Consider the following 18,093-nt stretch of genomic DNA (forward strand, 5'->3'; position numbering starts at 1 on the left):
GCGAACGCTGCGGTCGCAGGTTAGAATCCTGCCTCGGGAAAGAATGTGTGTGATGTCCTTAGGTTAGTTAGGTTTAAGTAGTTCTAAGTTCTAGGGAACTGATGATCTTAGAAGTTAAGTCCCATAGTGGTCAGAGCCATTTGAACCATTTTTCTACTCGCAAGTAGAGTGTATATGCTTCCGCATGAGCCCTAATTTCTTGTATCGTATGTTGATGGCAGTACAATCGTTCTGCAGTCAGCTTCAAATGCCAGTTATCTAAATTTTCTCAATAGTGTTCCAAGAAAAGAAAGTTGCCTTGTCTCTGGGGATTCCCTTCCCATTTGAATATCGGAATATGTTCGTAACAGTTGGGTGTTGTTAGGACCTATAGGTAATAAATCTGGCTACCCGTCTCTGAATTCTATTGATGTCTTCCTTTAATCAGACCTGGTAAGAATCCAAAACAGTCAAACATTCCTAAAAAATGGGCCGCACTAGTGTGCTATATCGTGTCTCCTTTGCAGATGAACCACACTTCCCAAAATTCTCCCAATGAAACGAAGTCGACCATTCACCTTCCCTGGCACAATCCTCATAATCTCCTTCCACTTCATATCGTTTTACAGCGCTAAGCCTGTGGTATTTGAAAGACGTGATGAATTTGTCAAACAGCACATTACTAATGCCTTATCCAAACATTGCAGAGTCGTTTCCCTTCCTCAAGTGCATTAATTTACATTTTCCTGCACTTAGAATCAGCTACTATTCATCATACCATCTAGAAACTTTGTCTAAGCCATCTTGTATCCTCCTACAGTCACTCAACATCATACCATAGTCGGCAAACAATCGCGTATTGCTGCCCAGCCTGTCCTCCAGATCATTTATGTGTATAAAAAATAATAGCAGTCCTATTTCCCTGGGGCACTCATGACGATACTCTTGACTCTAATGAACACTCACCGTCGAGGACAATGTACTGGGTACTAGGTTCTATTACTTAAGTGGTTTCCCAGCCAATCACACTGTAACATTTTTTATAAGTTTCTTTGTAATACAGTGAATGAATCCCCGAACTGGGAATGCGTACAGAACTGTAGTTATCGTGACGCGTGTTGTAACTGGAAGTGGTGTGCTTACCCTGTGCGCAGGTTCAAATCCTGCCTCGGGCATGGATGTGTGTGATGTCCTCAGGTTGGTTGGGTTTAAGTAGTTCTAAGTTCTAGGTGACTGATGACCTCAGAAGTTAAGATCCATAGTGCTCTGTGTTATTGTTAGCAAAAGCTTTATACAAACTGAATGGGCAATCCAACTCTCAGTACCAATAAAGAAATACAGTCACTGCAAAATACATTCAGCCACTTACGTACCGAATCCTCTGGCCATGTTCAAAACTGAGAACTTTGGTGCATGCACACGTAACAAATAAATAAAACTATCTTACCTCCAAGGCTACAACGGCAGATCGCGATTTACAAATATTCTGGTCTCCCATGAAGAAGAACAAAATACACTAGCTGACGGTGTGCAATGCTGGCAGTAATACTTTGAAATGTAAATGAAATCCTTTTGGCTGATAAATGAAATCTTCAGGAAAAATTCAAAAAATGGTTCAAATGGCTCTGAGTACTATGGGACTTAACTTCTGAGATCATCAGTCCCATAGAACTTAGAACTACTTAAACCTAACTAAGCTAAGGACATCACACACATCCATGCCCGAGGCAGGATTCGAACCTGCGACCGTAGTGGCCGCACGGTTCCAAACTTTAGCGCCTAGAACCGCTCGGCCACTCCAGCCGGCGAGAAATTCAATGTCTTTGAAAAACATATGACCTGCACAGGGAGACGGTAGTGATCTGGGGGAATCACTAACACTGATTTTTCAATAGTGAAACTGTATTCGAAGATAAGTTTGGCTTTTCAAAACATCTGACAAATGGAATTGCATTACTCAGAAGAAAATTACATCCTTTTTTTCTAATTGAGTCACAATAAGATTTATAGAGCAAGTATTATCTAACCTCACTAAAAAGCATCGCCGACCGGAGTGGCCGAGCGGTTCTAGGCGCTACAGTCTGGAACCGCGAGACCGCTACGGTCGCAGGTTCGAATCCTGCCTCGGGAATGGATGTGTGTGACGTCCTTAGGTTAGTTAGGTTTAAGTAGTTCTAAGTTCTAGGGGACTGATGACCTTAGAAGTTAAGTCCCATAGTGCTCAGAGCCATTTGAACCATTTTTTAAAAAGCATCAAATTACTTACACCTGTGTTAACAAATCTCATTACAAAAGGGAAATATCTCACAAGCTTATACATCAAATCTGTTTCCGTACGTTCTGGGATGACTGAACACAGAACTCACTCTTACCAATTATCAGCCAACTGATTTATATTAATGCACTGGCAAAACGAAAGTTTTAAAATTTTGACTTCTTTACCTTACTTGGGAAAAGACCTCTGCTTCCACATTTATATTTCCAATAATACATGAACTCGTGATTCCTACATTATAATCTAACACTTGGTGGTTTCACAGAGCACACCACAAAAAATCCCTACTCCATCCTCTTCCACTCACAGACAGCTACCGACTGCTGAGCGCCAAGCAACACTACAATCTCAGACCAGAAACAGTACCTTTGGCTCTTTGGTCGTGCACAGTCATCGATCTGCTTTATAGAGGCCATCAGGGACATACATAGTTTGCAATATAATACTTTCATTTAATTGGCAATGGTATCATTGCAACATGTAAGTATATCCCATTAGACTCCTTTCAACACGTCTGGGAACTCATTCCATATGCTCTTACCTTCGTTTAAAAGACTGCTGCGGCACATCGTGATAAATGCTTTACAGAAATGTAGAAATATTAAATCTGGCTGTTACCCTTCACCCATAGTTTGCAGAATATCATATGAGTTCAGTTTCTCAGTGGCGATGCTTTTGTGCTAATTCGTGGATAAAAGCTTGTAAGTAGGCTGTTGGTAACGCCACGTAGCGCTCTGTATGAAAATCACTGGCTGTGCTGTGTGCAGTCTGTGGCTAGTTTGCATTGTTGTCTGCCATTGTAGTGTTGGGCAGCTGGATGTGAACAGCGCGTAGCGTTGCGCGGTTGGAGGTGAGCTGCCAGCAGTGGTGGATGTGGGGAGAGAGATGGCGGAGTTTTGAAATTTGTAAGACTGGATGTCATAAACTGCTATATATATTATGACTATTAAGGTAAATACATTGTTTGTTCTCTATTAAAATCTTTAATTTGCTATCTATGCCTATCAGTAGTTAGTGCCTTCCGTAGTTTGAATCTTTTATTTAGCTGGCAGTAGTGGCTCTCACTGTATTGCAGTAGTTCGAGTAAGGAAGATTTTTGTGAGGTAAGTGATTTGTGAAAGGTATAGGTTAATGTTAGTCAGGGTCATTCTTTTGTAGGGATTATTGAAAGTCAGATTGCATTGCGCTAAAAAAAATATTGTGTGTCAGTTTAAGCACAGACATGTATAATTGTTCTAAGGGGACGTTTCATATGGCGACCCTGCCAGGATACCTCACTGGAATCTTCTGATTTTTTCTTGTAGTTTCTGCAATTAGTGTAGCTTTAGTTTATTGCTAGTGCGTAATTGTAGAGAGAATCTCCTTTGTAGTTGCTGTCTTTCATTGTTGTACAGTAAAACAGTTGTACCATGCATGTAAATTTGCATCAAGTATTTCGCAGCTGCACTTGCAATTAACTAGATATTTTTTTCAGTGCTATGTTAATGTGTTCTCTTATTTTTGCTCTTCAAATTGTGCTTTTCCGTGTTATCATGTGAAATATTGTGACAATAACGGCGTGTGAAAAACCTAACACTAGGCTCCAAAGTAAACTGAGAAATTATAGTGACGACGAGTGTAGATTATCAGCACCACTGTGTAATGAATTAACAGACATTCAAAGTAGTAATTTTGTAATTGTGCATAGGGAAATGGAGCGGACGGCAAATAATGGTGTAGACAGTCAAGGAATTAGTGAACAGGGAAGCATTATTGTCGATCGGTCGGCAACAGCTCGCCTCAGGATTCCGAAATGACAGGACACAATATTGCAAATACTGTAGACTCAGGTTTTGGGTTCTCATTGTTTTCTCAAATGAGTCAAGACACATTTTCCGCTAGTCAAAATGTGAATGTTGCCGGTGGAAATTCACTGCCGAAAAGCACTGAAGAACATGTTTCAGACACCAATGCATTGTTATTACAGTTAATGCAACAAATGGGACAAAGGCTACAAAAGTTAGACACAATGGAACAAAATCTTCAAAAGTTAGACACAACGCTTGAACAAAATCAGAAACAAATGGGACAAAATCTTCAAAAGTTAGATGCAATGGAATAAAATCTTCACACCACGCTTGAACAAACACGTGAATATTTAACTACTGAGTTACATAAAATCGAATCGAAATGTCAAAAAGTCTGTAACGACGTAAAAACACAAATTTGTGAGCATTTCCAACCTATTTTTTCGCGTCATGAAAATGCATTACAGAATCACGAAGCAGCCATAGAGGAACTGCAAACTATTGTTCATGAAAATCACGACATCTTGCAAGCTAAAATTGACTCAGCTGCATCTACCGATTTGGTTATGCAGCTTGCAAAAACTCAGGAAAACTTAAAAGACACAGTAGATACAATTTCAACACAAATGGACACTCTGAAACTTGGTTCAGAAAAACACACAGAGGAAATAATTTCACTAACGGCTAAAGTAGCCGAACTTTCAGATCAGTTCACTAACTTATCTACAAAGGTAGATGATGATCTGAATGACACAAGACCTATAGCCTTCACGGACACTGAAGAGCATGAACAAATTAGAAAATTCAAACAAAATCTAAATCAAATCAATACACAGTATAAAAGACAAATCCGGGAAGTACAAGATCAGTTGGCACAAGTAATACAAGAATTACATATTTCAGAGGACACTCGCGCTCCAGTACAGGAAGAGGGACATAGAAATACGGAACAACCACAAAATAATAACACAGGACAATTCGGAAATTATGAAAGAAATTGGCAAGGCACATTGGATTTTGAGATGGAACCGCCGAAACGAAGTAACAATGAGCGATGTGCGACTCACTGACACCATGATTTTGACTATAAGCTATTCATTACTACACGTAAATTCAAAACATTTAAGAATTCTGGCAACGACATTCATCCACGAGCAAGGCTTCATCAATTCTCTCATCGTTTTCCTCCCAACTGGTCATTGCAGCACAGATTATAATTTATGTGTGGCTACTTGGAGAATGAACCAGCTGTAAGAATGCGATTGGTCATTCACGATTGTCACAGTGAAGGAGAATTTTATTATGCCTTCCTCTCAGCATATTGGTCTCAAGCTACACAAGACCGAGTAAAACATAGCATCATAATGATGAAACATTTCGAACAATCTGAATTCTCCAGTCTTGTGGAATATTTTGAAGACATGTTGTACAAGAATCAGTACCTGTCACACCCATACAGCCCTTCAGAACTCATCCGCATTTACTTAATGAAATTGCCTGAACAGTTAAGAAATATTATTATGGCAGGACGTTGCAAAGACGACATTGAAACTTTTCAGGGACTCTTACAAAAATTAGAAATTGACACAGACAATCACGGGATGTGGAAACAGGAAAACAATCACTACAGGTCACATCCGTCACAATTCCGTGACGACAGAAACAATAACTGGACACGACAAGTCTATTCTTACAACGCAAATCGTGACCAAAACAGACACCACCCATACTACAACCACTGGCAGAGTAATAATAGTTACAGAGAAAGATCGCATTTCCGTAGTAATGAATATGACAGAGATTACCATAGAAACACACAATATGGGAACAAAAACAATTATTATCAAGGGAGACAGAATAACTTCAGACGCAACAGTTCAGCGCGCAGTTACGATTCCGGGAGAAATTCTCCACCACATGACCGACAAACAAGAAACTATGTAAACTACCGACAAAACGACAGACCTGAATTCCATCAGAACTGGAGGGATTCAAACAGAGCAGGGCACTCTTGACAAGGTGAATTTGTAGAAGTTAGGTCTCCTAATCCCAATAATGACGTGCGCCAACAAAGGAACAGACAATGACTCGCACCACAGGCAGCCGCATGCGCCAGCTGGAGAAAAAGAACATAGACGCTAACCTTGAGAAAAATTCCAGTATTCCTTACCGACGTATACCGCATGATAATTCCATTCAAGTTGAACCTCTGCGTACTAGGAAGAGTAAAGGATTGCACCACATTTCACATGTAAAACAGTTTATTGAGAGAGAATCTGCTTTTTAACTTTGTCTTTGCCATAAAACTTTTCACTTCATGCTACTAGTACAATTTGTCACACTGAGAAACTGTTAACTTGCAACAATGTTTTGAAGTTAACTATCCAGCCTAGAACCTAGGGAACATTTTCAAACAGAAATTACGAATGCATTGTTATAGTGAACAGATGACACAGTGTTGTTATTTGTACATTCTTGCTTGTTAGTTGCACGATTAAGTAATGACTATCAGGCTTACATACTTAGAACGTATACTGGCACTGCTAATGAGATTTTAATGCAACATTTTGGTTTACTTGAAGATACATTCTGGATTTAAAGTACTTTCTGTGAAATACCAGATGACACAGTGGTTAGTTTATGTGACAGCTACACGATTGTATCACGACGTTATTAATGAGTGACAATTTACAATGTTGCTTTTGCGGTGTATCTGTTTTATATCTGCACAGTTTTTCTGAATTATTCTGGAAAGTAAAACATGTTTTAGTAGTAACTTTTGTGGTATAACTACAAGGAGACAGCCTTTTCCGTAGCACAACAATATGTTACAGCACAGTACTTTCTTCATCACAACAATAAGCGTAATAACTAAGATATCTATACGCAAAGCATTTCGCTTTTGTTTATCATGAGGTAAGTACATTGGCTTCTGCAGAACTTAGATTTCAGAGGACGATAACTACGAGACTTCCACAGAGATTATCTTACAACATGACACACAGTTTAGCGCTACAGTACACGTATTTGAGTGATTAATTTTGTACTTAAAACATTTATTTTTAAAGATTTTTGAATTAAAAAGAAAGTTTTCCGTGATAAATTTAATTCCATTGCTGTAATCGGTAACACCTGAGGGTATAATTACATTAATCCTCTGGGAGGTACATTCCTACTTTGTGTACCATGTGTTTGGCAAGCACAAGGAGCCCTAGCTAATATGGTATTTGCTTATACAACTTTACACATCGGTACCATATTTCTCTAACACACAAATTACACAGCTATCTGATAATTTAACTGAGAGAGACAAATATTTATTTTACTACATCAGCGACAGATGTTTACGTAATTACACAATTGGATAACTTCACACTTATGAAATTGTCTTTTGTCTATACTTTGTGAAATGTTCATACTTTTTTGGAACCATTGTGATATTACAAGAGCTTTGAATGATGTATTTGGTATGGGATTATGATTTTAAAGTACGTTTGAGGTAGATGACACTATTGAAATGAGCAGAGAATTTTTTTTAGGTTTGAAATTATTGGAGGAAGCTACGACGATTTTGAGAGTTGATTGAGGTGTTATGATGTTATTATTACGATGACTATGTGTATTATGCTGTTTTGGTATGTTTATGATCAATAAGCTGATGCTATATGAGTTATTTGAGTATGCTACGTATCTGTTATGATGAAATATTGAAGAAGTGTCGACGAAAAAGGTAAGGAATAATGAGTAGTGGTTAGGGCCTCTGGTTTGAGAAAAAGGTTGTTGGAAACCAAGAATCATACTTTAAGAGTTATGAAATGTATGTAAATGCGGGAATGTATTACAATGCAGCCGAAAATTTTTTGGACTCTGTTATATCAATAGGATTTTGTATCTACAGATTTGTAACACAAATTCTTGCTGTCGTAAATATTTCTGTAAGAAAGTTAAGTGACCACTGCGCGACAGTCACCTGGAAAAAAGCCATTAGTGTGTGCCTTTCAGAGGCACAGGTGGAAAAAAAAGAGGCCATTATCCTCGCTATTGACATTTCTTTGTAGAAAGCATCGCAAATACGACACGCTCAAACTTGAAAACATGATTTCACCGTGGAGGTCTTAATTTATGATATTTACTAAAATGCCTAATGAAATGATGAGAAACATTTCACGGCTATTGTCTTGCTAGTTGAGAGAAATGCCATATGGCTTGTTTTACGTATTTATTTTCTCATTTTGTTTAATATCTAGTTTCCAGCTGCACTGCACCATTGGTTAAAACAAAATTTAATAGACGTACTAATATAAATATTTTATGCCTACAGATCCAGTAAAGAATTTTATGATCTATTCAAAAAATCGAAGGAGTATAAAAAGACATTTCCCTCCACAGGAATTGCATACGGAATTTTCTTTTCAACAACTTGGTAATATTTTGGTAGAATAACTTCTTGTGGTGCACCACTTTAAATACATAGACATTAAGATGTGAATATACATTTCCCTTGTCTGCATTGTTGTCTTTAGTGTAATATTTTTTCTGCTTGAGCTATGTCATGTTCAGATATAAGTTATTGCATTTGCTGCTGCTGTTTGCCAGGCATAGTGCTACTAAATTTCACTTTGTATTACTCTGTTAAGCAAGTTTTACTACTGATTTATTTTTCTTGTTGCTGCACATTGGCTCATATTAGTTGTAATGTTGCATTGCTTGGTGCAATTTTCCATTTTTTTGTCATTGCTGTTTGTGTAAATTGTTTTGTGCTGCTGCATTGCCTTGTCCCTTAGTTTAGCGTCTGAGCTCAGTAGATTTAAGTTAGCTTAAGATGGGGTAGGCCATATAAGAGAACAAGTTGTGATGAATTGGAAGGAATGCATTGAGAAGCTATACGAAAATGGTTTGGCCGAGAAAGTATTTTGAAAGAGGATATGAACAAAAAAGTAGGGTTTAGGGACAACAGGTTTAGGTAGGATTTTCTTGGAAATAAATGATGAGGTAAGATAATGGAAAATAAATAATGAGGTAAGAAATGTGTGAACATATAAATCCAGAAAGCATGCTTGGATAGAATTATTTTGGTGGAAACAAATGTTGAAATAAGAGGAAAGATATATGGAATGAAGTTTTGGGGTGGACTGCAGTACCAAATGTCACACTGAAAACAAACCCTGTCCTGTATTTTTGTGTTATTATGCTATGTGAATTTGTATTTTTCCTGTCTGTATGTGTTTAGCTAATAAGATTTATGTTGTAGAATTTTTCTGATAATATGTTATTTAATTTGTAAAGATGCTTAAACTTTATTTATTCTGTTTTGTTGTAATGCTCATGTGTGAAGTTGATGTTTCGAAAGTTACTCTGATCTTTTATGTATTTACTTATGTCATAATTCCTGTAACACTAATGTATATGTTTATTTCTATTCTTTTGTAAATCCCCTATTACTACAAATGTTATCTGTATTATTATGTTTTTATGACGTATTTTGTACCGTTGTTATTGTATTCTTATGTTATAAAATTCAGCAAGGGACTGGATAACAGCATTGCTGGTTCTAAGGACAATTCCAAAAACTTTGTGAGTGCACAAGTGGTGGTTATGGACTTGCTATATTATCCGCAAGACTCTTCAATGGTGATTGTGCACCTGCACAGTCACAACAGATGGCTGCTGGCCATCTCTACAAGGACTACAGTGGGTCTGCACCTTCGATGACCCACCAATACCATTATTTCTACAAGGACTACAGTGGGTCTACACCTTTGCTGACTCACCAGTACCATTATTTCTACAAGGACTGCAGTGGGTCTGCACCTCTGGTGGCCCACCAATACCGTAATCTCTACCAGGACTACAGTGGGTCTGCTCTGTGATGACCTACCTACCAATACTCTTCAAAATTTCGACTGACTCTGCTGTGGGTTTGCTCTGTTGTGGACCATTACCTATCTGCATGTTAAGAGTCAGCACTGTCTTTCCGTTGGAAGGACAGCACTACTTCTTCAAGACTGCATCGAAATCCACTACTTCCGTGTGCATTCTCTTTTACTGCTCAGACTTAGAAAAAAAAAACAAAAAAAAACACTGCAATTTTACTGTGATGAATGATCAGGACTGTCTTTATGGACTGTGAGAATATTTTAGCTTTTGACCAACATTGTATCAATAAGTGTGTGCATATTTGATATCTTTGTTATTGTAATTATGAGAAATCTTATCAAATCATTATTGGCCACTGCCCAAAACAATTTCTAAAATTTTTTGTGGGGAGCATGGGGGCTATGTAAGTAGGCTGTTTAGGTTTTTATATTGGTAACGCCACGCAGCGCTCTGTATGAAAATCACTGGCTGTGCTGTGTGCAGTCTATGGTTAGTTTGCATTGTTGTCTGCCATTGTAGTGTTGGGCAGCTGGATGTGAACAGCGCGTAGCGTTGCGCGGTTGGAGGTGAGCTGCCAGCAGTGGTGGATGTGGGGAGAAAGATGGCGGAGTTTTGAAATTTGTAAGACTGGATGTCATGAACTGCTATATATATTATGACTATTAAGGTAAATACATTGTTTGTTCTCTATTAAAATCTTTCATTTGCTATCTATGCCTATCAGTAGTTAGTGCCTCCCGTAGTTTGAATCTTTTATTTAGCTGGCAGTAGTGGCGCTCGCTGTATTTCAGTAATTCGAGTAACGAAGATTTTTGTGAGGTAAGTGGTTTGTGAAAGGTATAGGTTAATGTTAGTCAGGGCCATTCTTTTGTAGGGATTATTGAAAGTCAGATTGCGTTGCGCTAAAAAAAATATTGTGTGTCAGTTTAAGCACAGTCATGTATAATTGTTCTAAGGGGACGTTTCAAGCTTTTCGGTCCTTAGAAACATTATTATACTTGAACTGAGAATATGTTCGAGGATTCTGCATCAAATCTATGTTAAGTATATTGGTCTATAATTTTGCAGGTCCGTTCTCTTACCCTTCTTATTTGCAGGACTCGCCTGTACTTGTTTCCACTCGCTCGGGGCTTCTGCTGGGCGAGAGACTCGCGACAAATGCAAGCTAGGTAAGGGGCCAAGCCTGAGAGTATTCCTTGTAAAACCGAATTAGTATTCCATCCGGACGTGGCGAGTTCTTTGTTTTCAACTCTTTCAGTTGTTCCTCTACGCTAGGTATGCATATTATTATGTCGTCCATATGGGAGTTCGTTCGATGGTCAAACGACGGCATGTTTGTGCAATTCTTCTGCATGAACGATTTCTTAAACGCGAAATTGTTAGAACTCTGGCTTTCGTTTTCTTCTCTTTAACTGCCACACCAGACCGGTAAACGACTGACTGGATGGTAGCCTTAGACCCGGTTAGCGATTTTACACAGGATCAGAATTTTGTCGGCTTCTCGGCCAGATTGTTCGGTAAAGCGTGACTACGGTTGTTGTATGCTTCGCGCATAGATCTTTTCATAGACCCACGATTATCTACTAACCTTTGCCTGTCGCCATTTGCATATTCTCTTCCCAACTGAGATTGTAACAGCCTTTGCTTCTTCAGCATTTTCCGTATTTCGTTGTTATATCATGGTGGATCTTTTCTGTCCTTTAATGCACTTACTTGGCACATAGTACTCCAGACTACGATTTACAGTCTGTTTAAACTTTGCCCATAACTGGCCTACGTCCATCTTACTGGAACCAAGTGATGGCAATTCAATGTCTAAATTAGATGCTGACAACTGTTTATGTGCTCTTACTAGCAAAAACACTCTGCTTGACTGATTTGTTAACTTTAGTTTAATATATTTTCTCATTCCATTTTAGTTTAGTCCATTTTCTTATTTCATTTTTAGATGATGGCATTCAATTTTTATGTGCTGCAGTATTTTTCTGAAACTACAAACATTACTCCGGAAAATTAAGAATTTCTCAAATGGGGGAATATGTCTATGATGTATATAGAAACAAATAGTCAATCGAAATTTAAAAGCGTTGCAACCGAGACAGTTTTGACAGTACTTTATTTAGCAGTCTACCTGTTACAACGTCACTCTAGAAGAGACCAATAATCAGTGAATGAAATCAATTTAGGCAGAAGTAGTAACAAAATCGATTAACTAACAGAAATTTCGAATTTGAAGAAGAGGAAAATTGTTTAGTCACTAAAGAAAGTTAGCTAATGTGCAGGTATCGCATGTTTCTCGGTATAAGAAGGCGCACTACCGAGGAAGTGTGGTTTAGCCGTCCACATGCTCAATAACAAGTTCTACAAATGAGTAGCATTTTACTCACCGTAAAATTGTATACCTAAAATATTAACAATATATTTCAAATAGGTTTAATATATTATACGGAACTTGATTGTGTAGAGCGCGAAATATTTACAGATGCTGCGCAAAATACAAACTCGAGTCTAACAATAACGAAAACTGTACAAAATGGCGGAAACTGCTTGTGGCTGTCTCTAATGTGTATTCCTTCTTTTTACTCTAATCTGAAGTCCCGATCAAAAAGCATCGCGAGTTCCCGGGCACACCATCCGCTAGATCAGGGCCAACCGCAGCATGTCAATCTGCAATCTATTGTGAGCAGACGCTCGGCGTGCTTCGGCTTTGTTCGGTCCATCTCGGACGTAGTCGGTGTAGCTCGATATTTCATTTAGTACTGCGACGTGACATTTCTCAGTTGGCACAATTCTCTTCAGTTTAGTAGAATCGTTGTGTCAGCGCCGTTTACCCTTCTCTGTTTGTTGGTGGTACGAAGGACGTACACAGGTCCAATGGCTGTTTGTACAAAAAGAGGCCGTCTAGTCATCTATCGTAATAAGTGTTCAGAAATGAGTGGGAACGACAGGAGAAAGAAAGGAGATTCCTCAGTATCTACTGTGCAATAGCATAATCGACGTGTTCTGAAAATTTGTTAAGAAACGACTTTTCACTGCCGTGCACAAAGAATTCAAAGATGTAGTTGAGAATGGAGGACCAAATAACTATAATGGTCACTAGACGCGATTCACTACTCCAGTCATCAAGAAGAGCTTTGTGCTAAATTTTCAGGAATGGAGCACGTGAAGAAATTTTTGATATCAGTAGTAAAATTTCTCAAGTGGTTGGCGTTATTCCACTGTCAGTTCCAACAGTTTTCGATGGAACTGAACAAAAAGCATAGTGACCTTATACGTATATTGTTGCGAAGTATGTTGGTTAAGTCAAGGGGCATGCGTAGAACGATCTTTCGATTTAAAATGCTTTTTTAATGTATGAAAGAAAACGGTGTGCAGGAACGAAAATTAGAAAATTCGGAATAAACTACAGACCTCAGATTTTAAGTGGACTTGATTGCACACTGTGTACAATAAGACATTGCAAGGTGTGAGACAAGTAATTTGCGACTTGATAGGGAGGCATTTAAAAAGGAAATCACGTTATAGAATGGAAAAATTCTGAGAAACAAAGTCCACTTTCCTAAGTACACTGACACTAAAGATAAATTGAGGTTTTGTGAAGATAATACTAATTACGATGAATATCTTCGTTTGTCCTATACTTGTATCCTTGCTGGTCTAGAATACTTGTTTTGTTCTGTAATATGAAACGTTACTGTGTTTCCTTAATTTTTACTGCTACATCAAACTCCTTTAACTGAATATGCAAACGTTTCAATGTGTGTTTCATTTTCTTTGCAATGCTTATGTGCAATGTACCGTGCTAAAATGCACCGCTGTTGTATGAAGTGAGATGCGATAGCTATGTCGATAGTTGCAGTTGGACGGTGAAGACATTCAGACGGTGTGCGATGTCGTGGCTGGCGTGCGGTTTACAGTTTGTACTAATGCTGTAGAGAATCATACAAAACTTCAGGACATCGTTCTTATTAACCTAAAGTTAGACGTGGTCGTTATGAAGCTACGTTTTACAGTGTGTAGGTACCGTGAGCTTCGTGAAGTACTATAAACAGCAGTGGCAATGTATACGCGAATGGACTGTGATTGTGTTTGTGAGAATTGAACAGTTCGCACTTAACTGAGTTGCAGGAACTAATGAAATTTAAAATACTGATCTTGTTTGCTACTCGATAAATTCCTGTGTGCATTAAAATATTAACTGGATACCTACAATCTGATTGTGAAGCGTTGGACTGCTTTCCCCAGAACTGTGAATTCGCGATCTTGAAAATGTACGCGATCAGCAGGTAGAATTCAATACTATGTTGTTTTAAAACCGTGTACGGGACGTTAGAAACAGTAACTCGTGAGTAAGGAAAGAACAGTTACTGTCTTCATACATATAGTTAAAAGCTACCCAGCCGTTGACCTTCGTCTGTGCGAATGCGCACAGGTTGCCCAAACTCTTACGGTAATCGCCAAAGCGTGGGCGAGTAATGAGTGGATGGGCAAATGTACTTTACATATGTAGAATTGTGGACAGTTGGGAATGTGAGTCTTACAGGAAGCGTGCAAGGGATAAGTCCCTGCAGTAGCGCTATCCATCTGTGTCCTCGGTGGCTCAGATGGATAGAGCGTCTGCCATGTAAGCAGGAGATCCCGGGTTCGAGTCCCGGTCGGGGCACACATTTCCAGCTGTCCACATCGAGGTATATCAACAACATCTGTCGGCAGCTTAGGCTTTCAGTTAATCATTTATTCCACGGAAAAGCTGCACGGTCATCAACAGTATCTGTTCTTTCAAGAACAGTTACTGGCTTCATATATAAAGCTATAATCGTACGCGTACTAACATGAATTTACACATAAACAACTATGTCCTACCGGTGTGTCGTATAAAAAATGCAAGGAAGAATGGAATAAGAGGCCTGGAGAAATACATTCCAAGCAAGAGGACGTATTTTCTGCCATTTCAGAAACCGCTTTTTAAGTACGCCGCCAGCACCGTGAAGCTACCGTTGACGCCATTACGCATCCAATTCCAAAACATAAGCTGTAGTGTCAAGCGCTCTCCTCTATAAAGACTAAAAGCATTTTAAATAGTTCCAAAAGTCATTATTTTCTCAGTATTTACTTTCTTTAATTTTTTTGTAATGAGGGTTTGCAATCAGGACTGACATTGTTCACTTCACCATAAACAGTAGTCATTACTTTTTACTACTTACATCTTTCTGTGTATTGTATTGTAGCTGTTGTTGCATGTATTATACGTGTTCTTCTGGAGGAATGTTTTCTCATGCATGTGTGTATCGTTTCATCAAGTGAATTTAAGTAACTGTTGTGGTACGTGCCAGACCGCGTAAATTGCGGTATCAGCCTTTAGATTCCGGACGCCGACCAATCGTAACAAAGCTGCTCTCTTGGCGTTGGTGAAACGCACGCTACTGGCGTGTAGTTTGATATTGGAAGCTGTCAGCTACGTAAATTATGTTCACATTGAGTAGAACGTGATATTATGGCGCACTAATGACCGAGTGAGAGATTGTTTGGCTGTTTCTAACTGAACCAAATTACAGTTCGTTTCATTGTCTATTACGAAATTATTTGTGGGATGTTTTGTGTGTTTTATGTTTTTTCAAAGTTATGCACAAAGCCTGCCGTCATTAATTTCTTTAAGTTGGTAAATAAAAAGGATGTTTCGGAGTCCAAACAATCAAAACTCACGGTGAAAATTACATAAAGTAGATCTCTGAGAAGTTTTCTTCACAATCTGCTCAGTTCGTGGCTCCTATGGCTTAATTTTGTTTGTTGTCATTTTCTTCACAGTTTGAAGAATTCACTGTCGGCTTGAAACAATAACAACGACAGTGTTTCAAATGTTTGAGGTTGCTGCCAATGTTACGTATCTTTTCGAGCTGTTTTCGAGGCTGTTTGTCGTTTCAGTTGAAAGCGCCCCTCAGCATGTGCAGATATAACTGACTGACCTGCAGTGAAAATTTCAGTTTTAAAGATGGTATGGAGCAAGTATTTAGATGAGCGGTAAGCGTCTAGGTCACAAAAATATCTAACAAAGTTAAATTGTCTCTTCATTGATCTATGAGAATATTTAACACACGCAGCACAAGTGAAGCAAAGAACAACGAGGGCAACATCTCATTAACAAATTTAGCATATCACAATACGAACACTTCAAATTTAATTTTACAGTGGTGCAGTTGCAACGTATAGGGAACAGATTTTGAGATTTGCTCCTTGGAGAGCTAAAGCAAAAGTAAAACAGAAAAAAAGATGCAAAACATCTTAAGGCCAGCCAGTAACGGTCAGAAATAACCTAGATTCTATTCTAAGTATTCCTTTTAACTACTGAGCAACAATACCTTGAATAATAAAACATTTAATTTTAGCTCTACATAATACAAATATTTAAAACAAAGAACCTTAAAAAACCTAACAGAAAGTAAAATTTAGGACTTGTGATCTTAAATGTAGGTAATGATTCCTTTAATTAACGCTGATCTACTGAAAAACTTCAAGCAGAGAAACTGATTTGCTGAAAAACAGAAAAAGCAAGGTACACGTTACAGGAAACTAAATAACTCTGTTGCTGGACCACAGGTTACGTACTTGCAATATTGCACAACAGTTCACAATGACGTAAAAAGAAACTTGAGTTCTCAACTTACAGTTCGTGGCAAGATTAGTGTTCAACAAGTTAGAAGTTAAGCAGAGAGAAAAAGGCTATCAGATGCTGAAAATTAAAACCTCAGTAAAATATACAAGTGGTACTGAAGATGAGTTCTTAGGACATTAAGTGACCCAGGCAAACAGCTCGTTTTCAAGGCAACAACAAAAAGTGAGCATCGCGTATGTGTGATGCTCTCCTTTTGGAAACAGCGTCCTATCAAACGACGAGCCGAGCGGCTTTGCTCAGCAATTTCCGCAAGCAGCCACCATACCGCGAAGTGTACCAGGTCACTCTTCGCCCCAAAATGTCCGATGTTCAACAACTGACTCAGCTCTAACAAGACACCATTGCGTCATGCAAATCAAAAGTGATTCCTGACACGGAGGTACACAGACTGCCCATAGCTGAGTGACAATGAAGCTTGCCCGTTGCACCTAGCAGACTGATACATCAGCGTTACCACGGTTGTGACTACACTCCTGACAGACTCTGCGCGCATCTCCACAGAAAAACACTGACTGACACCGGCAGTACTTCATAGCCACAGGCTAGGACTCAACTGTTTCACTTCCTGGGCCAACTCGTCGCAAGCTCTCAGTTCACCACTGGAAGTAGCCTCGCCAAAACCCACGGCGGCACCACAAGAGTGCTCGCTGCCAACTTTAGGTGAAAGACAGCACACATAAAATCAAATCGAGCTATCGTACTCGAGATCGAGCCAGCACCAAACTGTCTCAAAAGACAAATACTTTTACGTCAAAATTGTCTAGGACGTCTACATTATTTTCCTCAGGCAGAGTTTCACATCACCACAATGAGGACGCAAAAGTGCCACAAAATTTCGATCAACATATGAGCGTGTAAGACCTTTCTTCGATTATGAAGCTAAATAAGTCACGATAACGTAGCAACCCGAGTGGCAAAATCTGTGAAATTTTCCGCGTCTGTCCGAATTCCGACAGTTCTTTTCTTTTTCTTTCGCTTACGCCATAGTTCCGCAGCAATCGCAGGGTCAGCGTGGTTACAACGGATTTGGCAGTGTTAGGGTTAGGGATGACCGGGTGCCCTTCCTGCCGCCACCCAGTACCTCCAGGACAGAATCAGTGTACCCCCAACTGTCTGCATTTGGTGTAAATCGTGAAATAGTGCGGACGTGTTTCAAATGTCTGCGACGCGTGTAACTGAGGCGGAATGGGGGACCAGCCCGGTATTCACCTAGCAGGATGTGGAAAACGGCCTAAAAACCACATCCAGGCTGACCGGCACACCGGCCCTCGTCGTTAATCCGCCGGGTGGATTCGATCCGGGGCCGGGGCGCCTATCCGAGTCCAGGAAGCAGCGCGTTAGCGCGCTCGGCTACCCTGGCGGAAAATTACGACAGTTCAACCAGTTAAAAGTTATATTATGTCTTCATCGCATCAAAAATAAATATATGTACTGAAAATATGTTTTGTTTGTATGTATGTTGTTGATAGCGCATTGCGGCTGCATTGCCATCTAAATGTCGAAGG

At 39.2% G+C, this 18,093-nt stretch overlaps 1 non-coding gene across 1 annotated transcript; it reads left to right on the plus strand.

Annotated features, from left to right (window-relative positions):
- Window positions 1-14,507: 14,507 nt before the first annotated feature.
- Trnat-ugu lies at window positions 14,508-14,581 on the plus strand. The gene has a single exon. It is a non-coding gene; the product is annotated as a tRNA-Thr (tRNA).
- Window positions 14,582-18,093: the final 3,512 nt, after the last annotated feature.

This window comes from Schistocerca americana, chromosome 5, assembly GCF_021461395.2.
Source record: "Schistocerca americana isolate TAMUIC-IGC-003095 chromosome 5, iqSchAmer2.1, whole genome shotgun sequence".
NCBI lineage: Eukaryota > Metazoa > Arthropoda > Insecta > Orthoptera > Acrididae > Schistocerca > Schistocerca americana.